At 40.2% G+C, this 26,068-nt stretch overlaps 1 long non-coding RNA gene across 1 annotated transcript in view; it reads left to right on the top strand.

The window, feature by feature from the left end:
* LOC120101717 (uncharacterized) overlaps positions 1-26,068 on the top strand; it is a 52,691-nt gene that overhangs the window by 6,089 nt on the left and 20,534 nt on the right. Inside the window, exon 2 of the long non-coding RNA XR_005502512.2 lies at positions 25,682-25,735. This is a non-coding gene — a long non-coding RNA (uncharacterized LOC120101717). The remainder of the gene's footprint in view (positions 1-25,681; positions 25,736-26,068) is intronic.

Genomic DNA, 26,068 nt, shown 5'->3' with positions numbered 1-26,068 from the left:
ATCTGTGAGCTACTCTTAGCAGGATGTACTTAGTTAATGTCAATAGCTTAGAATAAATAAACCTGACATTCATGAACTTATGTGATATAACTCACTGGAAAATGTCACATAAGCTTGATGTACAATTAATTTGCTAATTGCCGTGTCTTGCTATTGTGTGTAAACTCTGGAATGGATGAAAACTTCATACTAGGTAGCATCAGTGATTTGTGGTGACTTGGTTTGCTTTGCCTGTGTATTGTGTCAGGTGCTCTCTCAAGTCAGATATGAAGGGTCTAGCCATGGGCAGGAGGTGCTTCACAGCTAAAGCGGCTTCTCTCTTCAGGCAACATAAAACATGTTGTTCTAAAACTATGTGAGACACTTTAAAAGGTAGCCCTCTGCATGTGAGAATTCACATGGTGGAGGCAGGGTAAACAGTTTTGGACTTCTCCAAGGGAATATGCTTGGCTGCCTCTGTGGTAAACTTAGACTCATAAGCAAATGTCATACTTGGTATCATTAATAGTTTCAGTGGAGTCTTAAATGTGTTGTTCTTGTGCTTTCTTAGATGTCTACCAAGGTAAGGCATTGCTGATACCAAATGCTTGACCATCACCAACCTTTACAGTTGAGATTTTGTGTATGTATAGTAGAAAGAAATGATGAAGAGAAATTCAGATTTTACATAATGATACTCAGGATAAAGGCCTAGGAAGTGATCAGGAATACTCTGGGTTTTGCGCATTCTGTAACTATCATGGAAACAAATTAGAGATGGATTTTGGGAGAGCATATTCGTTACTTGCTTCTTATAGTGGATGTGGTCCCCAAGGAAGACCCTGTCTCTAACTCTCTAGTCAGATATATTCCACTTGGTGATATGTTTTCCTCAGGAAGCCTTTACCAGCCCAAGGACTACATACAGTTTCTGCTCCTGCCCCATGCAGTCTTTACTACTTCTTTCTCTTTTCCCCACTAGTGATCTTGATGTACTAGCTGGGCTCTAAGAGCACCAGTAATAGAAATGATGGCAGACACCACTTAATTTTCAGTTAATTTTCTGTTGCTGTGAGAAATGTCATGATCCGAAACAATGTAAGGGAGAAAGATGAACAAGTTTGTTTTGGCTTACAGTTGCAGAGTGCTACAGTCCTTCATGGGAGGGAAGGTGCAGCATAGCATCAGGAGCAGGAAGCTGGCCAGTTACATTTTTATCTGCACATAGGAAGCCAAGAGTGAAAACAGGAATTGATGCAAGGCTGCAAACCCTCAAAGCCCACCAGAAAGACTCCACCTTCCCAACTTGAGACCAATGTTCAAATACATAAGCCATGTTAAGGACTATTTTTTAATTCAAACTGCCACACTACTCTGAAGTACCCACCTCTTAGCTTTTTATTTGTATGCATTGCCCATTTGCAGTTTGAAAACCAAGAGATGAGTATTCTCTTCCATCTAAGTTAAAAAAAAAAGTCTGTAGAGGAGTGAATGAGAAAAAAAAGCACAAAAAAAAAGACAATTGTCTTGTAAATAAAACATACTTACTCTGTCAGCCTCAGCCAGATAGAGTCAATCTGGACAGAGCAATAGGTTTCCACCGTAGCTCTCTACCTTGACCCCTGAATTACCTTGGGCTGCTAAAAAAAGTATTTTACCTGGATTGCATTCCAATGAAATTAGAATTTCAGAGAGAGAGAGAGAGAGAGAGAGAGTTAGTTCTAAGCATGCACCTTTATAATTGTTTCCCAGGTGGTTCTAATGGACAGTCATATTTGCAAAGCTCTGAGGCAGGAGTTCTGTGGTCATTTGTTATGTTCCTTAGGAAAACAGTCAGGCAAATTTGATCCAAGATGTAAAAGGCCTTAGGCCTAATGTCTTTCCTAGTGTGAGGTCAGCCGGATAAAATGGCAACCCAGTTGTAGAGAAGAGCATTTAGTCCGGCCATGTACAAAATGATCTCTTCTGATGTCTGTGGAACGAATAGGTCTCATGATGACACTTCTAAATGAGATTGTGCTTAATGAGCCGAGGACATTGATGAACCAGAGAAGGACTGGACTCCTCCCATTCCAAGATTATCAGCTTGAGTAATGCATTGGTATCTCTCTCTCTCTCTCTCTCTCTCTCTCTCTCTCTCTCTCTCTCTCTCTTTCTCTCTCTCTCCCTCCTTCCCTTCTTCCCTCCCCCCTCTCTTACCATTTAACAAAATGGTTAGCAATTCCTAGCTTATAAGAAAGTATGAAATCCACCTCATTTCAGGGTTACGACTCTCCCCACTCAGAATTGACTCCTTTGTCCTAAAGGAACATAAACAGCGATTTTATACATTATTCCAGAAATGTTGAATGCTGTAGACAACTGGATCACTGTACAGAACCAAGTAGGAGACATATCTGCAGCCAGTGCATGCATGTAAGGAATTTTCTCTCTGCATAATTTTTTGTCTAAGAATGATAGAATGAGGTCCACTTTAATTAAGGGCATAGGGAACACTAATCTATTTTGAAAGGCACCACTAATCTACTTATTCTGAATGGTGGCCATGCTATGTAGATACTAATGTGATTTTCAAGGGAACAGACATAAAAGGGAGTCTAGTGCTAGGAATATCTACAACTGAAACTATGTGTATTTATATTACCTACTCGCTACCAAGCAACCCTAAATCTAGTCTATTATATCTTGTCTAGATAATGGATGTGTCTTATTAAGGGGTTATATACATAATATAATTAAAGTCTGATAAGCAGGGTAAAGTTTTATATATATATATATATATATATATATATATATATATATATATATATATATATATATATATGTTTTCCGTTTGGTTACTATGGTCAATAGTACAAGAGTTTTGTCTCCTAATAAACTATGAGTTACTTTTGTACATACATTTATGCCTTTGGATTTCTATACTGTATAAAGCTAAGAAATAAATTATATGCTACTGTGTTTACACATGCTGTTGCTGTGAAAGTTTCATGATACTGTTGTAATTGTATTCTTTAAACAGATATTAGAACTTCTATAGAAAGTTTCTCACTCATAGAATAGAGTTATTTACAAAATCCTTGAGTAGTTTCAGCAGAGCAAAGTAAAGTGTGCCATCATCAATCTGATTGGCAAAATAGCTGAGTTCTCAATGGAAGAGTCCATGGGGAAAGTCATTAAAAATACTGCAAGAATAGACTGGGGAGATGGCTTTGTTAGGAAAGTGCTTGCTGTGTAAGCAAGAAGACTTGAGTTCTGTCCCTAGAATCTGTACAAAAAAAGTCAGATGTGAGAAAGTAAAGAGGGTAGATCTCTGAGGCCCGCAGGCCAGCCAGTCTAACATAATTTGCAAACTCTAAGCTAGTTAGAGACAGGACTTCAAGAGACAAAAAAAGAAAAAAGTGGTAGGTGTCTCGGGAATGACATCCAAGTTTGATTGACCTCGAGTTTCCAAACTCATACACACAGTCATACATATGCATACATATACACAAATATACTACAGCTATATGAATATCATAAAAAGGAGAGCTGGGGAATGTAGCTCACTGGTACAGCATTTTCTCACCATATATGAAGTCATAGTTTGATCCCCACTACTATTTTATAAAAAGAATTAGCTTCAAATACAAATTGCTGTCTACTGCAGGAAGAAGAACATAAAAATTTGGAATATGGATACATTAATTACTATATAAAATAAAACAAGGAAATGAAAACAACAAAAAACTCTTTGGCAGATTATGAGTATATTTAGAAATATAAAAATCAATGTTTATACTACAGTTCCAAGCAAGGCATTTGGACAAACAGAAAACCATTACTTACACTCAATAGAAAGTGTTCAATGGAGTTCAACCTCAAGGAAAATGAAGTCTGTGTTTCAAAGTACCTGGGTACGCTAACATCTAAGAATGCTATTTGAGCAGCGGGTCCGCTTGTGTTTGGAAGAATGTGCTCTGGGAAGGGAATGTTAGTCAGAACCACAAGTTTTGTGTCTGTGTGTTAGAGTCTATTTTCATATTTTCTGGTGTTTCTCCCAAGGGCAAAACATAAATCTCTTTAGACACAAACAGCTCAGTGGTCAGGAAGGTGCAAGGACTGGGCGACAGAACGTCCTGAGGGTGTGGGGTGCGATGATCATGCTTCAAGGTTATTTCAAAAAGGAGGGAGCAACTAGCAGTTTTGAGTGTTGTTGAGGAACTAAGCCGGGCAGCCAATACGTTCGTCCCTTACTGTAATTGTTTGCGGATTGGACAAAATTCGTATCAGCAGTTCCTATTGAACAAGTGTAGTCTGTAAAGTAGTGTAAGCCCTGGACTAGAGGAAGATGCTCCACACGCCCAGCTCTTAACTCTAGTCCAGTTCTCTTTTAGAGGCCATAAAAGATATGATTGAAATCATGTATGTGGCCACATGCATTAGAATTCTTCATATTGTTCATGTTTGCATTTTTTAAATATGTTGGGCCCCTGTCTTACAGGTACCATTACCCAACGCATGGGTTTTTAGCAGCAGTTCACTCCAGTCAACCTTTTTGTAAAAATCTGCACATTGTCATTGACACCCAGTCCATGTACTTTTTTGAACACTTTTTGGGGTGTGATCCAAAAGACAGCAGAAATTTTCAGTGAGAATCCGTGAAAAGATTTAATTGTAAGGTGTATGTATTCACACAACTTGCCTGTTTCAATGCTGGAGTGAAGAGCTTGCTGACAAGTCCCTGCCTGGGAGGAAACAACCTTCACACCTTCCTGCTAAGTCATGTGTGTTCTAGGGTCCTCTGTGGCAAAGAAAAGAACAGACACAAATGCGTCTTCGTTTTCAGATAGGCTGTCCAGACGGATGGGCTGGATAGCAAGTGCATGGCCTTGGAAAGAAGTAATGCAGACCCTAGATAACTTTTAGATCTAAGATTATAAACAGCAGCAATCAAAAAGGCAGGACGCCTGTCATTGCTAGATTTGGGTAAATCTCATTACTTTGTCTTATTTCTAACAATTGTCTTTTCTTGAGCTCCTGTCTTTTCTTACATCCTGTAACCTTTGAGCTTTCATTGCGTTCACATCTCAAACAGTCAAAAGAAAAAGAGCTTGATTAACAACAGTGTGGTAAAAACCTTTCTGATCACCATTACTAAAGCAGGCAAACAGCCAGTCTGAGAGGCGAACTTCCACCAAGTTATCTGGGACACTCAAGTTCTTCCGTGATAGTTGTGATCTTAGCTTTCCTATTTTGCTTTTTATTTTTCTTTACAAAATGTTGGTTTTGAAAACACATTCAACTAGTTGAGAATCAACTTCTGAGATTGGACAGCATGTGATCCCATAGAACACATTTGCACAGATAATAGAGCACACACCCAGTACCCTGGAGGTATAAGGAAGGTTCATAGGACAAGATCATTTCACATCTTAGGAAAGATGCGGTTTGAATATGAAGGGAACTTTGTAATGTTTGAAAGGGTAAGGGAGGCAGTTAGGTAGGCGAGCATAGGAAATAGCTTAGTGACGGAGACTATTTGGTATGCACTAAGCACACCCGGCTCTTACAAGGAAGCACCTGTCAGGCAGCTCCTTTCCTTGCGCATTCCATGCATACACTCTCCGAACAATGCACCTAGCAGTCTTGGGTTCCCACCTGCATTACATTCAATACTGGAAAACGGTGTAGGGTTTCGCCTCCCCTAGCTACAGCCAAACTAGACTTTCTAGTCAAACATATCTCCAGAGGATCTAGATATGAAGAATGGAAAGGCTAATCTGGCCAGAACTGGTTTTGGGTTCGTGCATATTAAAGCAAAATTCTGTCCTTAAGTGAACTTGGAGTTTCAATGTAATTATTCTTCCTCGTGCACAGGGGACTGTATTATACCAAGGAACTTTTCCCAAATTTTACTGTTTTAAATATTCTAACAATGAATTGCCTAGCACCAGACTCCCTGAAGTCTTAATCCGGGTTGATGAATTCAATCTGAACTAAGCTTTCAGTCTCACTGCTCAGGATTTGTTTCCCTGCCTGGACACCCACAGAGTAGCTTCAGTGGGGGTTTTAGCACAGCCCAGTTCACACTGATGATGCTGCCTACTTGAATTGTTGTCTGTCTGTCAACCTGGAGGTTTGTTGATCCTCCCATTAGTCTGGAGCTGGTCTTGTTTTTGCCTCAGTGGCCTCCATGATCCTTTATCTCACTTCTTAGTTTAACTGGACTCTGAGGCTCTGCTCAACTATGACCCAGCATCTCGACTCTGCAGACCTAGTAGACCCCCAGCAGGGTCACTATTTAATATCATCAGAGACTTCTTCTTCATCCCTGTCAGCTTTCTGCTTACCTTGAGCTTCTTAGAACTTTCTGCTTTGTCCCCTTTAACTCTTTGTAGCCAATCTCTAATACACACACACACACACACACACACACACACACACACACACACACACACACACACACATCCCTCAGCCAGCTACCGATGAAAATCAGAACTACTTGGCAAATTACAGCCAAGAGAATTGAATTTATTGTTATTCAATAATTCTGACCTTTTGGAAAGACGTGAATAGACACATCTATCTACATACCTGGCATGGTACACTCATGGCAATGATAAAGCTAAGGACACTTGCCTGAGAAATTAAGAGTCGGGCAAATTTCAGCTTCATATGAAAATGCTATTCCCTCCCTGAGCCTGAGGACCTTCTGCAGCCCTGAGAGTGTGGCACGGGGACCAGCAAGTGGATGGTAAGGATGTTCTGCAGTGGCCTCAGCTTTGGTACAGAAAGCTTATAAGATTCCCCACTTCACCCCTTGTTCCCTGACTTGTAGAAGAGTCTCACAGCCAACATTTGTCTTCATTAAAGGTTGTGGATAATTGTTCATTGTTTCACAGCCATTGAAGCTTAATCCTATTTTCAACCTAGATTAAATTCTCAATCATAACCATGCAGATTTCATAATAGAACTGCTATCTTTTCTCATGTGTCTACATCATAATGTGCTATATCATCATCATATTATTATTGTTGTTGTTTCTATGGTGCTTAAAGATAAGTGATTCCAACAGAATTTTTAAAAAGATGGAATGCATACCAACTTGACATTTATAGTCTTTATTTTTATGCTAGTTCAGAAGTAAAACTAATTATGCAAAGTTTATGGTCAAGATATTTTGTTCTGCAACTATTTCTGAAGTCCTCTATGGATAAAGAAAACATAGTTGTTGGAAAGCTCTTAGGCAGATCAGGGTTTCTTTAATATTTTCCACATCCTTCTACTTTTCACACATGTGTAGCATGTGCATATGCTACTTGTGAGAAATCAAAGGATAGCTCTGTGGAGTTGGTTCTCTTAATCCACTTTTACCAGGTTACCAGACTGGCAAAGCAAACAGCTTTATCCCTTGAGCCATCTCACTTGCTTTTTTTTTTTTTTTTTTTTTTTTTCGTTTTTATTTTTTTTTTATTAACTTGAGTATTTCTTATATACATTTCGAGTGTTATTCCCTTTCCCGGTTTCCGGGCAAACATCCCCCTCCCCCCTCCCCTTCCTTATGGGTGTTCCCCTCCCAACCCTCCCCCCATTGCCGCCCTCCCCCCATAGACTAGTTCACTGGGGGTTCAGTCTTAGCAGGACCCAGGGCTTCCCCTTCCACTGGTGCTCTTACTAGGATATTCATTGCTACCTATGGGGTCAGAGTCCAGGGTCAGTCCATGTATAGTCTTTAGGTAGTGGCTTAGTCCCTGGAAGCTCTGGTTGCTTGGCATTGTTGTACTTTTGGGGTCTCGAGCCCCTTCAAGCTCTTCCAGTTCTTCCTCTGATTCCTTCAATAGGGGACCTATTCTCAGTTCAGTGGTTTGCTGCTGGCATTCGCCTCTATATTTGCTGTATTCTGGCTGTGTCTCTCAGGAGCGATCTACATCCGGCTCCTGTCGGTCTGCACTTCTTTGCTTCATCCATCTTGTCTAATTGGGTGGCTGTATATGTATGGGCCACATGTGGGGCAGGCTCTGAATGGGTGTTCCTTCAGTCTCTGTTTTAATCTTTGCCTCTCTCTTCCCTGCCAAGGGTATTCTTTTTCCTCATTTAAAGAAGGAGTGAAGCATTCACATTTTGATCATCCGTCTTGAGTTTCGTTTGTTCTAGGGATCTAGGGTAATTCAAGCATTTGGGCTAATAGACACTTATCAATGAGTTCATACCATGTATGTCTTTCTGTGATTGGGTTAGCTCACTCAGGATGATATTTTCCAGTTCCAACCATTTGCCTACGAATTTCATAAACTCGTTGTTTTTGATAGCTGAGTAATATTCCATTGTGTAGATGTACCACATTTTCTGTATCCATTCCTCTGTTGAAGGGCATCTGGGTTCTTTCCATTTTCTGGCTATTATAAATAAGGCTGCGATGAACATAGTGGAGCACGTGTCTCTTTTATATGTTGAGGCATCTTTTGGGTATATGCCCAAGAGAGGTATAGCTGGATCCTCAGGCAGTTCAATGTCCAATTTTCTGAGGAACCTCCAGACTGATTTCCAGAATGGTTTTACCAGTCTGCAATCCCAGCAACAATGGAGGAGTGTTCCTCTTTCTCCACATCCTCGCCAGCATCTGCTGTCACCTGAGTTTTTGATCTTAGCCAATCGCACTGGTGTGAGGTGAAATCTCAGGGTTGTTTTGATTTGCATTTCCCTTATGACTAAAGATGTTGAACATTTCTTTAGGTGTTTCTCAGCCATTCGGCATTCCTCAGCTGTGAATTCTTTGTTTAGCTCTGAACCCCATTTTTTAATAGGGTTATTTGTTTCCCTGCGGTCTAACTTCTTGAGTTCTTTGTATATTTTGGATATAAGGCCTCTATCTGTTGTAGGATTGGTAAAGATCTTTTCCCAATCTGTTGGTTGCCGTTTTGTCCTAACCACAGTGTCCTTTGCCTTACAGAAGCTTTGCAGTTTTATGAGATCCCATTTGTCGATTCTTGATCTTAGAGCATAAGCCATTGGTGTTTTGTTCAGGAAATTTTTTTTTACCACTCCTCAATCCAGTCATTGTAGAGCTGCTAGTTCAAAGAAGACCACTGCCAACTAAGCCGTGTCATCTTGGGAAGTCACATTAACTGCTTGGTCTCATTGATAAGAGGTTGGTGTACCTATTTGTTCTCTCCCTCACCCCCCTCCTTCCCTCCCTCTTTCCATCCCTCCCTCCCTTCCATCCATCCATCCATCCCTCTCTTCGCCCCTCTCTCTCTCTCCCCTCCCCCTCCTCCCCTTCTCTCTCCTTTTAAGTATGTTGTTACTAACATGAAACTCAAGATTACAAGATGTGTTCTTGGACCATGCTACCATTTTGCTCTGTTTGCCTTTGTCTTTTTGTAGAATGCTTTGTTGATGAGCTCGGGCCTATGTGTATTGTGATAAACATTCCACTTGTTAATAAGCAGTGCTTCCAATTTCCTGCCGCATTTAAAGCTTTGTGAGATTTCTAGGTTACTGAAGCGTGACCAGGATAATGCATAGCGCTTCTATGATTTAGAGCGATGCTGATTCTCCTGTTCTTCGTCCGTCACTAGCTTCCTTCTTCCCTCCATCCTTCCCTCCTTTTACCTCCTTGAGTAACTTGGGTTCTGAGTGAAGGTGTATGGAGAAAACCTTTCTATATATAAGCAAGAAATGTGTATCATCCCTGGGAGCTCTGCTTGGTTGGCATTGTTGTTCTTATGAGGTTGCAAGCCCTTTCAGCTCCTTCAATTCTTTCTCTAACTCCTCCAATGGGGACCACGCTCTCAGTTCAATGGTTTGCTGCTAGCATTCGCCTCTGTATTTGACATGCTCTGGCTGAGCCTCTCATGAGGCAGTTATATCAGGCTCCTGTCAGCATGCATTTCTTGGCCTCATCAATATTATCTAGTTTTGGTGGCTGTATATAAATGGGCTGAATACCCAGTTGGGGCAGGCTCTGAATGGCCATTCTTTCAGTCTCTGTTCTAACCTTTGTCTCTATATCCCCTCCTATGAATATTTTTGTTCCTCTTTGTAAGAACTAAAGCATCCACACTTTGGTTGTCCTTTTTCTTGAGCTTCAGGTGGTCTGTGGATTTTATCTTGGATAATTTGAGCTTTTGGGCTAATATCCACTAATCAGTGAGTGCATACCATGTATGTTTTTCTGTGTTTGGGTTACCTCACTCAGGATGATATTTTCTAGTTCCATCCATTTGCTTATGAATTTCATGAGGTCATTGATTTTGATAGGTGAGTAGTACTCCATTGTACAGTGTACCACATTTTCTGTATCCATATTACCCAAAGACTAAACATGGACAGACCCATGGCTCCAGCTGCATATGTAGCACAGGATGGCCTTGTTAGGCACCAATGGGAGGAGAAGCCCTTGGTCCTGCAAAGGCTAGACCCATCCCCAGTGTAGGGGAATGTCAGAGGGTTGGGAAAGAGTGGGGCTGGGAGGGGGAACACCCTCACAGAAGAAGGGGAGGGGATTGGATGAGGGGCTTATGGCCAGGAAACTAGGAAAGGGAATAACATTTGAAATGTAAACAAAAAAGTTTCCAAGAAATAATGAAAAAGAAAGTGTATCATATATTTTAAAATATGTGTTCAAACCCACAGACACCAATTATTAGTTATCAAAGCACAACTTAACCTCTTGTGACAAGAATAACCTCTTCTATCCATTTCAAGTAGGTTATTGATAAGTAGCTTGTTGGAGAGCTTACTAATTGTCATATAGGTCAGGATTGACAGATGAGCCATTTGCTGACTCTTTAAAGCTCCTGAGGGAAAACATAGCTGCTGTGCAGCTTATTCACCAGTCAGCTGAAACCTGCAAGCGACCTGAACTGAAGAAACTGTTGATTCCAACCAGTGTCTTTTCCCATTTCCTCAAAAGTAATTAGTAAACCACAAATTCCAGTCCGTATGAAATTATAAGGACCACCTATGTCCTTAAAGTATAAGAAACTATAAACACAGACACCTACTGTGAAGGTTGTGTTTCTTCTCTTCTTAATATGACTTGCTAATAGAACAACATTTGTTGCAATGAATTGACTCATTTTGAAAGTGAAAGATCTGTTTCTGATGTCAGTTCACCAAAACGACACATAAGATCTTTACATTAGCTGTTGGAGACTATTCCTTGCCACCAGACCTGGAGGTATGCACTGTAGAGGAGACAGGGCTCCACATCTGCTAATGGTGACTTTATTGTTCTTATTCTCCGGGAATCCTTCTTTCTTCTGGCTTCAGAGTTTTCCTTGTGTATCCTCTTCCTTCTCTGAGTTCCTACTATAAAGGGACTCAGTAAAGAAAGAATAAAGTATTCTCGGGGGTAGTCTTAGGAGTGTGCCACAAAGGAAGGCATGTGCTGAGTAGAGTTTCAAACCAGTCCTGGGGCATTGGCTTTGGAGGTAACTATCACATTTCTCAGATAGATTCCCCAGGGCAAAGATTTAGAAAGACTGCTTAGGGAACAGAAAGGGACTCTGAAGATTTGGAGGTACAAAGGTAGATTTGAAAGCCAAAGCAACATCAAGTAAAGAAATAGAAGTGGAGTTGGAAAAGGTAATTGTCAGTAATGGTCCTCAACCACGGTGAGACTCGGTATAGAGCAGATGGCTGCTTTGTACTGCCTTCATTGTACTGCAGCAAGCCCTGCTCTTCATGCTGAATTTCCTCAGGGGCACAGAGGCGTTATACAGTTCAATGGCCCTTCTGCACCCTATGATTGTAGGCTGAGGTCTCCTCCAGAGTCTCTAATACCTCTCCCTGGCCAGCTTCCCTTCCTTATTCTCTGATTAAGGAGCCGTGAGCCTCTCTATCCATCTGCAGCCTAATCTGGAATTTCCAGGGTTCCCCAGCTAACCATTAAATCTGAGAAACAACTATAGAATTCTATGCTTCTGTTTTGTTAGTGGGGTTTGGGGGCAACAGTCCATCAACTGTAAGTGTCAACATACTAGGCTTGGCCACCTGTCCAAAATACAGCAAAGAGATAAATAATTATGAGAAGCAGAAACTATAACTTTTGTGGTAATGCCATGAGTTTTGGCATGAAGAATCGAGGAATGGGGTAAAGGAATTCATAATAAAGTAGTTGCGTTATTGTATTTGGCCATACAGTTTCTACCAAAGAGGTCAAGTTCAGCCACCCAAACATTAGAAACGAATTAAAACAGCCAAATCAATAGTAAAAAGCCGAAAAACTATGATTTATTTAATGTAGCCACATTGTTAAGGAGGACCAAGAGATCCAGTCTCCGCCATGGCTATTTTCAGGGTACTGAAGTAAAATCAAAGTTTAAATAGAGAGTCGAGTAGGTGGACATGAGATTCTTGGGAAATTTTCCATCTCTTTGGGGTCCATTCTTTCAAGAGTCTGCTTGTCAGTTTGAGAGACAAGAGTCGTTTTAGAATATTCTCATTTTTGGCCAGGGAGGTTACAGTCTATGAAGATAGACAACAGATAAGTGCCAGTTCTACAAGGTGATCCAAATAATTATTCATTGTTTGGGGGTACAAGGTGGTTCTCAGAAGCAAATTCCTCCTGCTCCAATGTGTAGCATCCTTATTATTGGTCACTCTCCTCATATGGGGTATTCTGCCTTGTGAAGTCTTCTGTTCCTGGAATTTGAAGTAACTGTTGGTTTAATACAGTAACTGATGACCATTAGGCAACTTGGGGGAGGGAGGGTTATAACAATGGAACATCATAAAAAACTGACAGGATGCCTCCAGTTACCCTTTCATTGTGCCTAGTCTCTGAGGGGAATGAGATAGCTTAGGCATCCCAAATTTCTAGATAGGCACTCCTTAAGTGATTAGTTCACCTATGCGCAGAGATAAGCAGGTGACCCAGAGCAACGAAGTATTAATTGGAGTTTAAAGCCTGGAGTCTGGCAGCCTAACAAGTTGGACTCAGCTGCCTGTCAATTAAAGTGACAAAGCATAGGGAAAAGAGGAGAAGGTATATTTAGTCACTGAAGCCACATGGAAATGGAGGAAATAAAGAGGGGTTCAGTGATATTCAAGTCCATATTTAGGATGCTAAATGGGATTTAGGGTTTTTTAAAAGACATTTTATTTTCAGTGGTGTGTGTGTGTGTGTGTGTGTGTGTGTGTGTGTGTGTGTGTGTGTGAGAGAGAGAGAGAGAGAGAGAGAGAGAGAGAGAGAGAGAGAGAGAGAGAGAGAGCCTGTGGAGGCCGGAGGTATTAGCTCGCCTGGAGCTGGAGTTGTGAATGACCTGACAGGTTCTGGGAGCCTACTTTGGGTCCTGTTCATGAGCAGCATGCGCTCAAGTGGTGAGTCGTTTAAGTTTAAATAAAGGGCAAGAGTATGCATTCCTGGTCAAAATGTGCTCAGCCCATCACTGAAACGTTCTTGTTTTAGATTTACTCTTTTCTATAAATGAACAGAACAATTGGAAATCTCCCAGCAGGCTCCTCCTCTGGCTGTCTCTGGGCATTCACTTTCCTTTCCTCCAGATTCTTCCTCTAGCAAAAGAATTTGGGGGAATTGCAGCTCCACGCAGTTTATAGCTTCAATAGTATTATAACTAAGGGGAAGGGTGTATCTCCAGAATATCTTCACTTCTGCCAAGATGGCTATAAAGGCAGATAGAAAATATAGTCAGAGATGCCAGGCTTCCATCCTGCTATTTGTTACTAGGTGGGCCTTTCTGTTACCAGGTTACCGTGGGAAGCCAATGCATTTTAGGTAAAGCATCTTTTAGAACCTGTTACATCCCCATTGGCTCTGGTGTGTTTCCCTGACATCAGTCTTTCCATGCTTTATTTTCACTGTGTACAAATGCTGGAGTTGATGTCAATCCTAAATACATGATGAGACAGACCAATGACCCAAATCATTATGGCCAAATTAATTAAAGCAAGCTTTTTGATTCATGTACAATGACTGTCTTCCCCTAAGACAGGGTTCAAGAAGTCAGCATCAGACATGGCAAAGATAAGGTTTTTATAGTTCAGGGGTAGAGGGGTTTCTAAATTAAGAATTTGGCAGGCAAATAGGCAGGATTACAGAAGCAGAATATAACAGAGTGGTCATAACAAGGTAGTTATAACAGCAGACAGCAGTAATAACCTTGGAAACAAACGTAGGGTTGCAAGATGGTGATGGTGGTCATAACAACAGGCGGTCATAATAACCTTTTAAAACAAAGACACGGCTGCTATTTCCTGGAACAGGCAGTACAGAGCTATTATAGTTAAGGTTACAGATGGGGCATAGCCCAATCTTTCGGAAACAGAGATTTAATCAAGAATGAACTTTGTTTTTACTATAAGATGGCTTTCAAGACAAAATGGAGATAGGGTAGTTCATCATTCCCTCCTTGTCTTGTGCTTCCCTGTCAAATTCTTAATAGGGCCTTAGCATTCTTTATCAAGAGGAAAACAAAATGTGTAATGCATTAAAAGATGTATTGCTCATTCATAAATTATGCCTGCTCGATTAGATATCTTAAGGTTATTATCTTGGTATGACAATTGGAACTACAGGTAACCATTTTGTCCCCTCTTCCAGGACGTTTCCTTTAATATTCCTACCTTTCTGTTAAGGTTAAGTGGCAGCATACGCTCTTCTGTAACTATTTCCTGCTGAAATTAGGATGCTATTGCTAGTGTCTAGGAAGGCTAGAATGTTAGCAAAAGGATGGGAGAGAACTAGGACAATGGGATACTCGTCAGAGCATCAGGAACTGATCCAGCTGAAGAGACAGGGAAGTTACATCCACTGGGCAAGTCCAGCATTTCCCAGTGGTAGACACTGCAAAGTATCTCTGCTAAGACAGATAGACTGGGGACAGCTCAAAGCTAAAGAACCAAAAGGAATCTTTTCTTTTGGAGCTCCCCTTCAGGAATAGGCAATAGGCAGGGAATCTTAGGTTTCTCATTCACAGGAGTATTTCTCTGTAGTCAGTTTGACCTGTAAAAGGTGGGTCTAAGTCTTAATTCTTTCTCAATTCCATAAAACTTACATTATTATGTTTTGTAATCTTAGTGAAATCTACATTGTAGAAAAATCAGCTAACAGGTGTCTGTAAAACAGCTAGAGTAGATCCATGCTTCCAAGTCATAGCAAAAGCTATGCTTTCGGTTAAAAACATAAACATATTTTTTTTTCAGTCCAGAGGGCTGAAGACTGTCTCTATCTAACCCGTCTATATCTCTATCTATAGTGCGCTCTCTCTCTCTCTCTCTCTCTCTCTCTCTCTCTCTCTATATATATATATATATATATATATATATATATATATATATATATATAGATGTTTTAACTTGAGGATAAACATCTTTAAGTCTATGTTTGGAAGACAACCAGGGAAAATTTAAAATCTTGAACTTGTGACTGATAATAGCAGTTAATGCTTTTCCAGATTATCAAGACTTGGCTGATTAATGTTAAAACTTTAGATTTCTGAAATCTTAGTATAACAATAGCATAGAATAACTTGCCCTTAAATATATTCAGTCAGTCTTTAGAACCTTATCTCTCTCTCTCTCTCTCTCTCTCTCTCTCTCTCTCTCTCTCTCACACACACACACACACACCCACACAAAGAGAGATGTGTATAATTTAAATTATTTTAGACATGTATAATATATATGTCTTAGTTACAGTTTTACTGCTATGAACAGACACAATGACCAAGATGACTCTTATAATGACAACATTTAATTGGGACTGGCTTACAGGTTTAGAAGTTCAGTTTAGTATCATCAAGGCAGGAACATGGCAGCATCCAGGCAGGCATGGTGCAGGAGGACCTGAGAGTTCTACATCTTCATCTGAAGGCTGCTAGCTGACTATTGGCTTCCAGACAGCTAGAATAGGGTCTTAAAGCCCACTCTCACAGTAAGATACCTATTCAACACTTACTCCAATAGTGCCACTCCCTGGGCCAAGCATATGCAAACCATCACAGTATATAAACCTTAAACTTTTAAAATCCAATTATTTATCTTTAGACATAAGTAAGTGGTTGAATATTGAGAGCAGTCTTTGCAAATAAGTTCCTTTAAATAGTAAAAGTTACATCTAAAACCAGCTTACCCTTTAATGTGAAGCCCATTAGTAGGACAGCCTTGCCTGTGTGTTTGCATTTTTCATCAAGTGACATAATAGCTCTAAAAAGACAAGGCCTGGTTTTTATAAATGCATTAACCAGGCAGCTGTTGCTAAGTTGATAAAGTTAGTTATCTGTCAATACCACCAGGAATCTGAGAAGGATAAATTATATCAGGGAGTATAATTCAGATGCCCTATGTATCAATTAAAAAGACAGAGACTTATGGCTATCCTAGGTTCTTGTGGTCTTGGTGGCTTCATTGGGAGCGAAAGTGTTTGGTCTTTGGCTGTCAACATAGGACAGAATTACATCTTCAGTTGCTGCAAAGGACATCGTCGGCCTTTGGCTGTTAGACCCAGAAGGTCTGAGAGATTTTTCTGGTTAGGAGGAGCTTGGAGAATCTGACCTGCTGTGATGAGGCAGAACAGAGTAGTTAACCCAACAGTGTCCACTTTGTGGGTGGAGGCCTGGTGACAGGGGCAGTTTTTCCCAGCGATTAATGTTTCCATAATTCAGGTGAAGTTGTCTGTGTCCATCATCTTCTTTGGAGATCTTAGGGTTGATTTTAGGAACTGAAATTTCTGTCTGTCATAAGAAGCTTTCTCCATTAAACATTTTAAACATCAGTTTTAGCATCTCTGTAAAGTTTTTAGGGCCATCTATTAAGTATACCTGACTCTAAATAAACTACTTGTATTAGTTACTTCTTTTAGGTTTAACCTTGAAAACATATACAGAAAGCTAAGTGAAGCTTATTAAAATAAATCATTAAATCATAAATTCAGTTCACGGGGACACCAGCAACTTTACTTTCCTCATGCTTTCATAGCACACCATTGCAGAATATCATAGATTTTTATATGACTCAGTTTATGAAAATAAGTAAACCGTAACAAAGTTAGCAAACACAGGGAGGATCTACATATATTCCTAAGTTGGGCTCTGTTAGTATGAATAGACCTTACATAAGGAGCGACATTTTTAATTTTATAGGCTTTTTTGCAGACTGTTTAGGTCATTGTCTTGCTATATCATAAGATAGGAATATCCCAGTTTCTGATGATTAGTGTTTTGTATTTATAATTTTGGCTCTAACTTTAGTTAATCAGCAACTCCACTGAATGTCTGGAATTCAAGTCTAGCCTTGAGTCACTTTCAGAGTAGACCTGTAAGCATAAAAACCATGCCTTGGGTTACATTCTTTAGTTAACAAGAACAGTTAACCAGAAGCAGAACTGTAGAAGTTAAAATAAAAGGTTAGTCCATTTTGAGACTTCGATGGATTATATCTTTGTTTTCATTTTGGCAGGTTTTGCTGCCTATATGTTTAGTTTTGGTAAGATAATCTATGTGGCTTTCTGATTATTAACCCTGTTGTAAGTTTTAAGTGAGCATTTGTTACAGATTCTACAGAGTTTTAACCATATCTGTCTGATAAACTTCTAGATCCTGAGAATACAGAAAGTTCATATAATAGTCTTACAAATTTTTAGATATGGTTTATATCTTAACGAAAGTTTTAGGGAGTTGAATGAAACCAAAAGTTTCAGTTATTTTGTGTCTGCTCTGCCTTGCTCCTATTTTTTCCCCTATCAAGGCAGGTGAATCACCTGACATAGGACAGAAATGTTCCAACTCTATAGCCAACTTTTTATTATAGTAGAAAAGCATAAAACATTGTTTCAAAGTTACCAATATCCAGAACACATTTGAATACCTGTTATACTGAATCCAGTGACTAGAAAGTTAAGAGATAAGAAATTTTCAGTCCTGTCTATTAAAGTAGCCACAGCAAGTGGCAGTGGATCGAGGCTTGGTTGAGCTAGTGAACAAAGTCACCCAGAGTAGCATGCTGGGTGTGTGTGTGTGTGTCCACATTGCCTTAGCTCAGTGGTATTGGAGTGGCAGCAACTAGAGGTTGACTTGTAAAGTCCTTGAAAAGTTAATGCTGAGAGACTATGTATTAAACATAAAGTCCTTTATGTGAGGATCCTGGCTTCCTTCCAAGTATAGGAACCATTTTTCTTTTACTTTCCAAAGTCACCACAAACACAACCCATATCCTAACTCTTCTGACTTAAGACACTTTTATACACTGAGGCATGTCTGGGTGCTGTCTAAGAAATGTTCACATCTTGGAATACTTCATGACAGAAAAAACTCCTCAGTTCATGAAGATTCTGCCTCCTTCAGATAGGTCTTTGGTGTCTGTTGTATGAGTACAATGGACTCATCTAACAATTCAGTAGAATGTAGCACACCCAGTACCTGCAGAAACAACACAGAGTGGAAGAAGTGATGAGAGGCTAAGGCAGGAAACATTTCTAAAAGGCTTGGTAGTAAAACCATGAAAATCCACAGGCATACACTCTGTTAGCCACCAGCTATAAGTCACTACCACATGACTTGGAGTCTCTGGGAAAACCCATATCATACAAAAGCAAACAAAAATGAGGGTGAAACTGACAAACAGAATCAATAGTACAATGAGAATAATTTTCACTTTATGAATCATCTCAAGGGTTTTAGTGACTGCTCTGAAGTGGCTTGTGTCTACTAACTATGGAGCTGGCACTAGAATCTAGATCTTTGACACCAAACCAATGCCTGCCCTACCTTCCTGGCCATAGAACAACAACAAAACTAAACTAGCATAAACAAAAAACCTAGATACCATATTGCAAAGAACTCAGGATTTACCATTATCTTAATGGCTGTGTAAAGAATAACCAGAAGAAGCCACATCACAGGCCATAGTTGTCCCTGCTTATACATATTTCTTTTGATGCATGTGGCTTGGTTGTTTACTTATTTGGCAGGATTAGCAAGTCACGTTGCTTGGGCTTTCAGTGTGGTCCCTTGAGTGTGGAAAGCCACTGAGTCCTCTTATCCTAATACTTGACTGTGGACCACAAGGATGTCTGCGGGGGACACATATAACGGCATGAAACAGATCCACTGCTACTGAAGCCTGCTGCTTCAGACAATCATGGCTCACCTGATTTTCTGAATCACCATTGGCACTAACTGATGTTTCAGAAACTAAAAGCATTTAATTAAACCTGACTTCTGAATTCATTGTGAAAAGAAGGATCCTGTGCCCATGCCCCAACCCTGGTATCCACTAAGCCTAATGTGCTTGTCTGTGATGAAACTCCAATCAGTTGGGCACAGGAAGGGAAGATGAACATAGGAGCTAACTCTTCATTGTATGAAGATGTTGGGTCAGCCAAATGTCAGCTTCTGAGCTATGGTTAGGAGGGCTGTGCTTTGAGAATGTTGGAGTTTCTAGTCTTCATCTCAGCAAAGCAAGGTTGCATTTTGAGTCTGCTGGTGAAACATTTCCTGTGGGTTTCTGCACACATTATTCAGAGGATATATTTTCCCACTGTATCCCATCACTTCAACCTCAGTCCATCAAAGTTTCTTCCAGGAGTTGCCATGTATATCTGTGAACGCCTAGAAATCAATGTTGTGTAGCTAGGGGTAAGTGACTTTTCAGATACAAAGATGCCTTCAAAATGGCATGTGAAAGGTAACATTCAGGGGTGGAGAGATGGCTCAGAGGTTTAGAGCACTGATGCTCTTCCAGAGGGTCCTGAGTTCAATTCCCAGCAACCACATGGTGGCTCGTAACCAGCTATAGTGAGATCTGGTGCCCTTTTCTGGCCTGCAGGCATACATGCAGGCAGAATACGGTATACATAATAAATGAATGTTTTTAAAAAGGTAATGTTCAGCAAGTCAAGTATAATACTCAGAATTTCCAGTATCATGTTAATTACTCTCTCCTGAAGAAGAGTAGGCAAACCCAAGCCCAACTTTACAGTCAACTCAACAAACCTAAGAAACTAGGGTATAAGAGGAGTGTTGTATGCTGTGTTTACTCCTTTGCCAATGCGATATCCAGGAGACCCAGCTGCCCCAAAGATAAGAACACCTGTGAATGAGACGTTAGCTGAGACATTTAGCCTAATCCTCAGTTCAAGTCTTCATTCTACCTTGGAATTTTTTTTTGTTGTTGTTGTTGTTGTTGTTGTTAGAAGATCGCTCTATGCCTCAAATTCACCACGTGTGCAATGAGGTAACGCAAGGGCACATAATGAATACAGACACTTTAGGACAAGGCTTTGAAACCTGTAAAATACTTTGCATTTTAAAAATCACATCCTTTCCAAAGCAATTTTATATTTAGCTAAAAAAAATAATTCATGGAGATTAGCTAAAATAAGAAACTAAAAATAACTTGAAATCCTCTCATCCATTTTTCTCTAGGCACACATGCTATTATTGTTTGAATGTGAAGGGTCCCACTCAGGCTTGAATTTTGAAAGCTTGCTCCTTAGACCGAGGTGCTATTTGAAGAGTCTATTTGAACTTTTGGAAATGGAATCACGATTGACGGATTATTAGGGGTGGGTCCTTGTATTTCTCAACATGTCCTGCCCTATTTTCTGATTCCTGTTTGCTATGAGGTGATGTCCTGGCTAGTTCCGGGTCAACTTGACACATGCCTATGTCATTTAGCAAGAGGCATTCTCAACTGAGAAAATTCGTCCATATGATCTGCCTATAGGTAAGCCTGTAGTGCATTTTCTTCATTGATGATTGATACGGGGTGTGTAAGAGGCTAGCTCACGTAGTTAGTGCCATCCTTGGGCTGGTGTCTGGGTATAGTAAAGCAGGCTGAGCCAGCCAGAAAGAGAAATCCAGTAAACTGCATCCCTCCATAGACTCTGAATTGGCTTGGGTCTCCAGATTCCTACTCTGACTTCCCTGGATGGTGAACTACAAGCTGTAAGATAAAATATAACCTTTCCTTCCCAAGTTGATTTTGGTCATGGTGTTTTTTCACAGCAATAGAACCCTAACTGAGACTGGTGAGGAGCTCTTCTCTGCCACATGTTTCTACCACCAAGTATAATGACCAAGCATGTCCCCCCAAGTGACCATGGACCAAACCCTCTAGAAAGAGAAACCTAAGCAAATCTTTCCTGCCTCAAGTTATTTCTTTCAGGTATATGGTCATAGCAACAAGAAAGATTACTACTTACTTTCCCTTAAATTGGAGTTATATTGGCCACACATTTGCTTGCTAAGCTACTTTGTTACTTAATGCCATATTGAGTTTAACATTCTGAGCTATTAAGTATTTTGTTCCTATAGCATAGGCCCCAATGATTGTATAATATTTCATTGTATCCTTACAACATTGTTTATTCTTAGTATTACATATTCATGTGGTCTTCAGCCTTTGCCTCTCCATATTCTTTTCTCCCTCTCTCCTTCCCTCCCTTCTCTCTCTCTCTCTCTCTCTCTCTCTCTCTCTCTCTCTCTCTTTCTCTCTCTCTGCTTTCCTTTCTGGCTTGGCTTGGCTCTCTTTTAGTTGGCAGTTCTAAAGGACGCAGCTGAATGCATATTACTGTGGCAGTTCTAATAGAAACAAAAGGCGGCACGTGACTGAAGCCTGCCTGTGCTGCCACGTCCCTTCCTGGGACTTTTAGTTCTCAGAAAAATGCTGCAGAAAGACTTTAGCATGGTTTCTCATCCCTTTCAGTAATTGTTCTTGGCATTCTCCTCCCTTTTCCTATAATCCTACAGGATCCTGCAAATCCTTCCATTGAGTTTCCATATTGCCCAAGGCACCACTGCCCATTCCTGTTCACTATCAAAAGATCTCTACCAAATGCAATCAGGGAACATCTGTAGGTGATAGAATACTAATCTGACTTTTCAACACTTTAAACTAATTAAAAGAATGACTTACAGACTTACTAAAATCAAGGGTAACTCTATAATCTTATGCAGTTATTTAGTTTATCTTTTTTCCTCTATGAATACATAATTGCCCTTGGAAATTGTAAACATTTGCAATATTTTAGCCTGCCATGTAAATTGATATTTGTTTAATTTGTTCACAACATGCATTGGTGTCTTAACTGGAAACTGTTGGGGATCTATTTTAGCCCAATCTCTGTTTTTATGGGCTATTTATGAACCTCGGAAAAGAAGGATTTACTATCATCTTTATGGAAATGCTGTCAGGGCTATAACTATGGTAACACAGATGGCCCCGTTGTAAAACATAAATGCAGTGTGCATACAAGGAAGCGCGCTTAGGTAAATGGATTCTTTGCTAGTCTATGGGACAGAATATGTGCTGTCAGGTAGGTTCTATTTATTTAGGTGGCCGCACAGAGCAAGGAGACAGAATAGCTTTCTTTGCAGTGTTTTGGCTTCTTCAGGTTTAAGACTGGTTAGTAGCTCCTCTCTGACCAGAACACTAAGAAGCAAACCAGGAGAGCTTGTCTTGAGGCTTCTACAGAGAGCTAGTCAATGGCTTCCAAACTGGGAATAAGATCCAAAGTTAACACTAAGGCTAGCTTAGGGCTCATCATGTAAATCTGCATCTTGCTCTGGTGAGTACTGAAAAATAGTCTATAGGAAAACAGAACAGACTTGTGCAAAATTTTCCCAGGAATTACAATGACTACAGATTTAGAATCTAGTAATCCTAGTTTGGGATTCAGTTTGGCCAGACTGGCCTGATGTTGAATAATTTATGCAGCCAATTCCCAGGCATTAGATATTCTCTCTAAACAGGTTCCTTATACATTCTTGACAGTTATGAGGATTTATGGCTCAAGGCTCACCTGCCATGCAGTCAGTACTCTCTAATGGTGGCCACTATTATTTTGTCATTGTTTTATGTTTTAGTAAGATATTTTGGGCTTTAAAGACCTCTATATGCTTCAGTTAATGGGTTTATTGAAAAATACACATAAAGGAATTAGTGAGATAATAATCCTAGCCACAATAGTAGAAGTAAAATGAGCAAGTTTAACAGCAGAGCAGGGAGGCCCATGGGAATACTGAGATTCCCAGGGTATGTAGCATGCTCAGCTCCAAAAATTTGGAAATGCCAAGTTTCCTTAGTCAGTTGATGCTTCATTCTATTTGTACCTGCTTCTTTTCATTTATATCAAACGACTACTAAGCTTTTCTTTTTATAGTGTTCATTTGTTTATTTTATTTTAAAATGAGGTTTTTCGAATTGGAGCATACAGAACACAAAGCCATTATTATTAATGGCTCCATGGCTTCCCATAATATAGGTATAATCAAAGTTGTTGAATCAGTCTTTTCCTACAGAGGGTCTATGTGATTGTTACCAATATTTGACTACTATTTATGGCATGGTTATGTCGTAAAAAATATTTCCGGTTATCCTCAGCAAAATATTTGACAGATAAAAATTATAATTATTCAAGATGTGCAATGTGACAATTTGATTTGTACATACATTACCAATCCAGTTAATTAACACTTCCATGCCAACGGTAGTCATCATTTGTATGTAGGGATGAACACTTAAAAATCTGTTCTCATAAAATGTCAAGTAAACAATATAACATTAATTATAGTTACCATGCTCTATGCCAGAGACTCAGAATTTACTCACCATGTTGCTAAAAGTTGGACCTTTTATACTTCAGAAAAAATTTCCCTGTGTTCTTTCACTCCTAATAGCCAGTTTCCATGCCCTACTTTATGTTCTTGTTCTGCTTCATAGCTTTTTCCCCCTGTCAGGTATTTTCTGCTTTCTAATACTTTAGCTTATTCAAGACCTTGGCTTACTCAATGCCTCTTGGCTTCTCCTGGGGCATCTTTCCAGTTCCTACTGACCTCTTTGCCCTTATTCAACAAGAGTTGAGTTAACCAGAGTCCAACACGTCCATTTTCAGGGTGGAATTGCCTGCACGAATTTTAATAAACCTGCTTGACTACTTAGCTGAGACGCCATTCCTGGTGAAAGTGGGCACAGCTGAATAATATTTTACCTGCTTTTGATGTAGCTGATCTCAACTCCATGCACACTGTGCAGAGACAGAGAGAGTGAGGAACAGGGGAGGGAAACAAGGACATCAGGGTTCAAACAGAACATTGCGTGGCCTGTGTGTCTGCTGGTGACCTGATACTCTGGGATGAAATGGTTGACATGGGAGATGTGACTTTGAAACTTCTCAGTTTTCTCAGTTCCAGTGTGTTGCCTCTGGAAGGGGAGATACTGAACTGTGTGTGAATCCACTGCTTGGATGTGGGCATTTTTCATGCCATGTTGTCTTTGATCAAACCTCCTGGAAACAGGCTCTCAGCTAGAGCCTTGTGGGTTGGTTGGGTGGGTGATGGTCTCTCGAGGCATCCTCCATTAGAAAGTAAGGGGACAAAACTGTGAAAGGAGAAATCAAAGTAGAGCAATTCAACTGGCCTTAAAAACTGCCCCTAACAGAGTGGGGGAGCCAGGACTATACATAGCCAGTAAATTCATCACTGGAAACAAGCTGATAACACCTTCCAGCTCACAGCCATTGCTACAGAGGGACCCCTCAAGGCCAATAATAACCAATCTTCTTGGCAGCTGGGGAAATGCGCGTTCATTCCTGATCGGCCATCATACACATGTTGCTGTCTAATGATCCAGCTTGTCCATGATGTTGCCTCACTTAATGTCTTCTGGCTTTCTGGGTCAAAGTGTGTACAGCAGCACCATGTTTCATTTAATTTAACTAGGAAGACCAATGAAGAGGTGAATTTTAGTCCAGGGGAGGAGAGAAGTCAGAGTAGAAAAGGAGAGATGAATTTTTTAATGCAAACTATTTTATTTGGTACTCAGAAAACTAAAGCAAAGATCACTTTCCAACAATTGGGGCAAAATATCTCTGGTATATTTGTTGCAAGTTAGATACAATGAACATCCATGATATACCATTCATTACCAATTTGCTCTCTCATCAATCCATCCATCCACCCACCCACCCACCCACCCATCCATCATCCATCCATCCATCCATCCATCCATCCATCCATCACACATCCATCTATTCATCCATGCTTTCATTGAGTACCATTCTAGAAACTAAGAATATATAAATATTCAGAGCCAATGAAGGCTTTGGCCCTCTTCCATTCAAGAAGATACACTCTAGTTAGCAAGGCAGATGCTCTATTTCAGGTAGGTAAGATGCTATGAAGAAACAAAGTATGAAGAAACAGGAAATGAGAGAGGATGCTGTTTTATATACCAAGGACCAGGAAGAGCTTTCTGTCCATGTTCTTTTTAAGCAGTGACCATCACAAAGTGAAGGAACCAACAAAAATAATTGGGGGTGGGGGTGGGGTCAGGCATGGTCCAAGCAGAAAGAGCAGGAAATTCAAAACCCTGAGGTATAACAAGTAGGTTTGGGATGGTGGAAGAAGGAAGTAGTCTGTTGAACTCAAATGTTGTGGAATGTTGGGAATGAAGGAGAGGATGATAAGACATGATACTGGAGACAGACAGAAGTTACACTATGTGGGGCCATGGGAAAGTATTTGGAGTGTTTTGAGTGAACCATGAACAGAGGATTGAAGTTACCTTGTGCCTCTACCTCAGCTTAAGCAGCAATACTTCAGTCAAGAGCAAGGATAGAAGAGGGGGACCAACTAGTACAGTCCACAGAGGAAGAACAGGAGAGATGGAGAAGAGCAGAGAAGGAGATATGGTCACTTGAATGCAAAGACAGTCTTATTTGGTGCTCGGAAAGCTAAAACAATTATCTGTTTCCAGCAGTGCATTTGCAACATCTGTGCTGGGTTTGTTGCAAGGTGATGGCACCCTGAGGTATGTATTTAAGGGTGAGTTTTAAAATATGCAACATTAAACTTGGTTCCTGAGTTTAAACTGTTACTCCCTGAGCCCTGTAAGATGAGTGTGAAAGAACCTCTCTCATAGCCCTCCATCGTTGAGCATAAAGGACAATGCTTTTTATCTATGCACACCCAATACTTACTGTAGTGCCTGGGACCAAGGTATATATGAGATGAGTAAAAGACCGTAAATAAACCCCCGATTGATGGAGGCTTTCTACAGACAGTATATTTTCTGGGCATTCCTTTTGAGAATTATAACATAAAGTCACAAAAAATAGAATTTTCTCTAACCAATCAAATTGCA

The sequence above is a fragment of the Rattus norvegicus genome, chromosome 3, assembly GCF_036323735.1.
Source record: "Rattus norvegicus strain BN/NHsdMcwi chromosome 3, GRCr8, whole genome shotgun sequence".
NCBI lineage: Eukaryota > Metazoa > Chordata > Mammalia > Rodentia > Muridae > Rattus > Rattus norvegicus.
The sequence above is the reverse complement of the archived record's forward strand: the minus strand, read 5'-3'. Positions and strand labels throughout refer to the sequence as shown.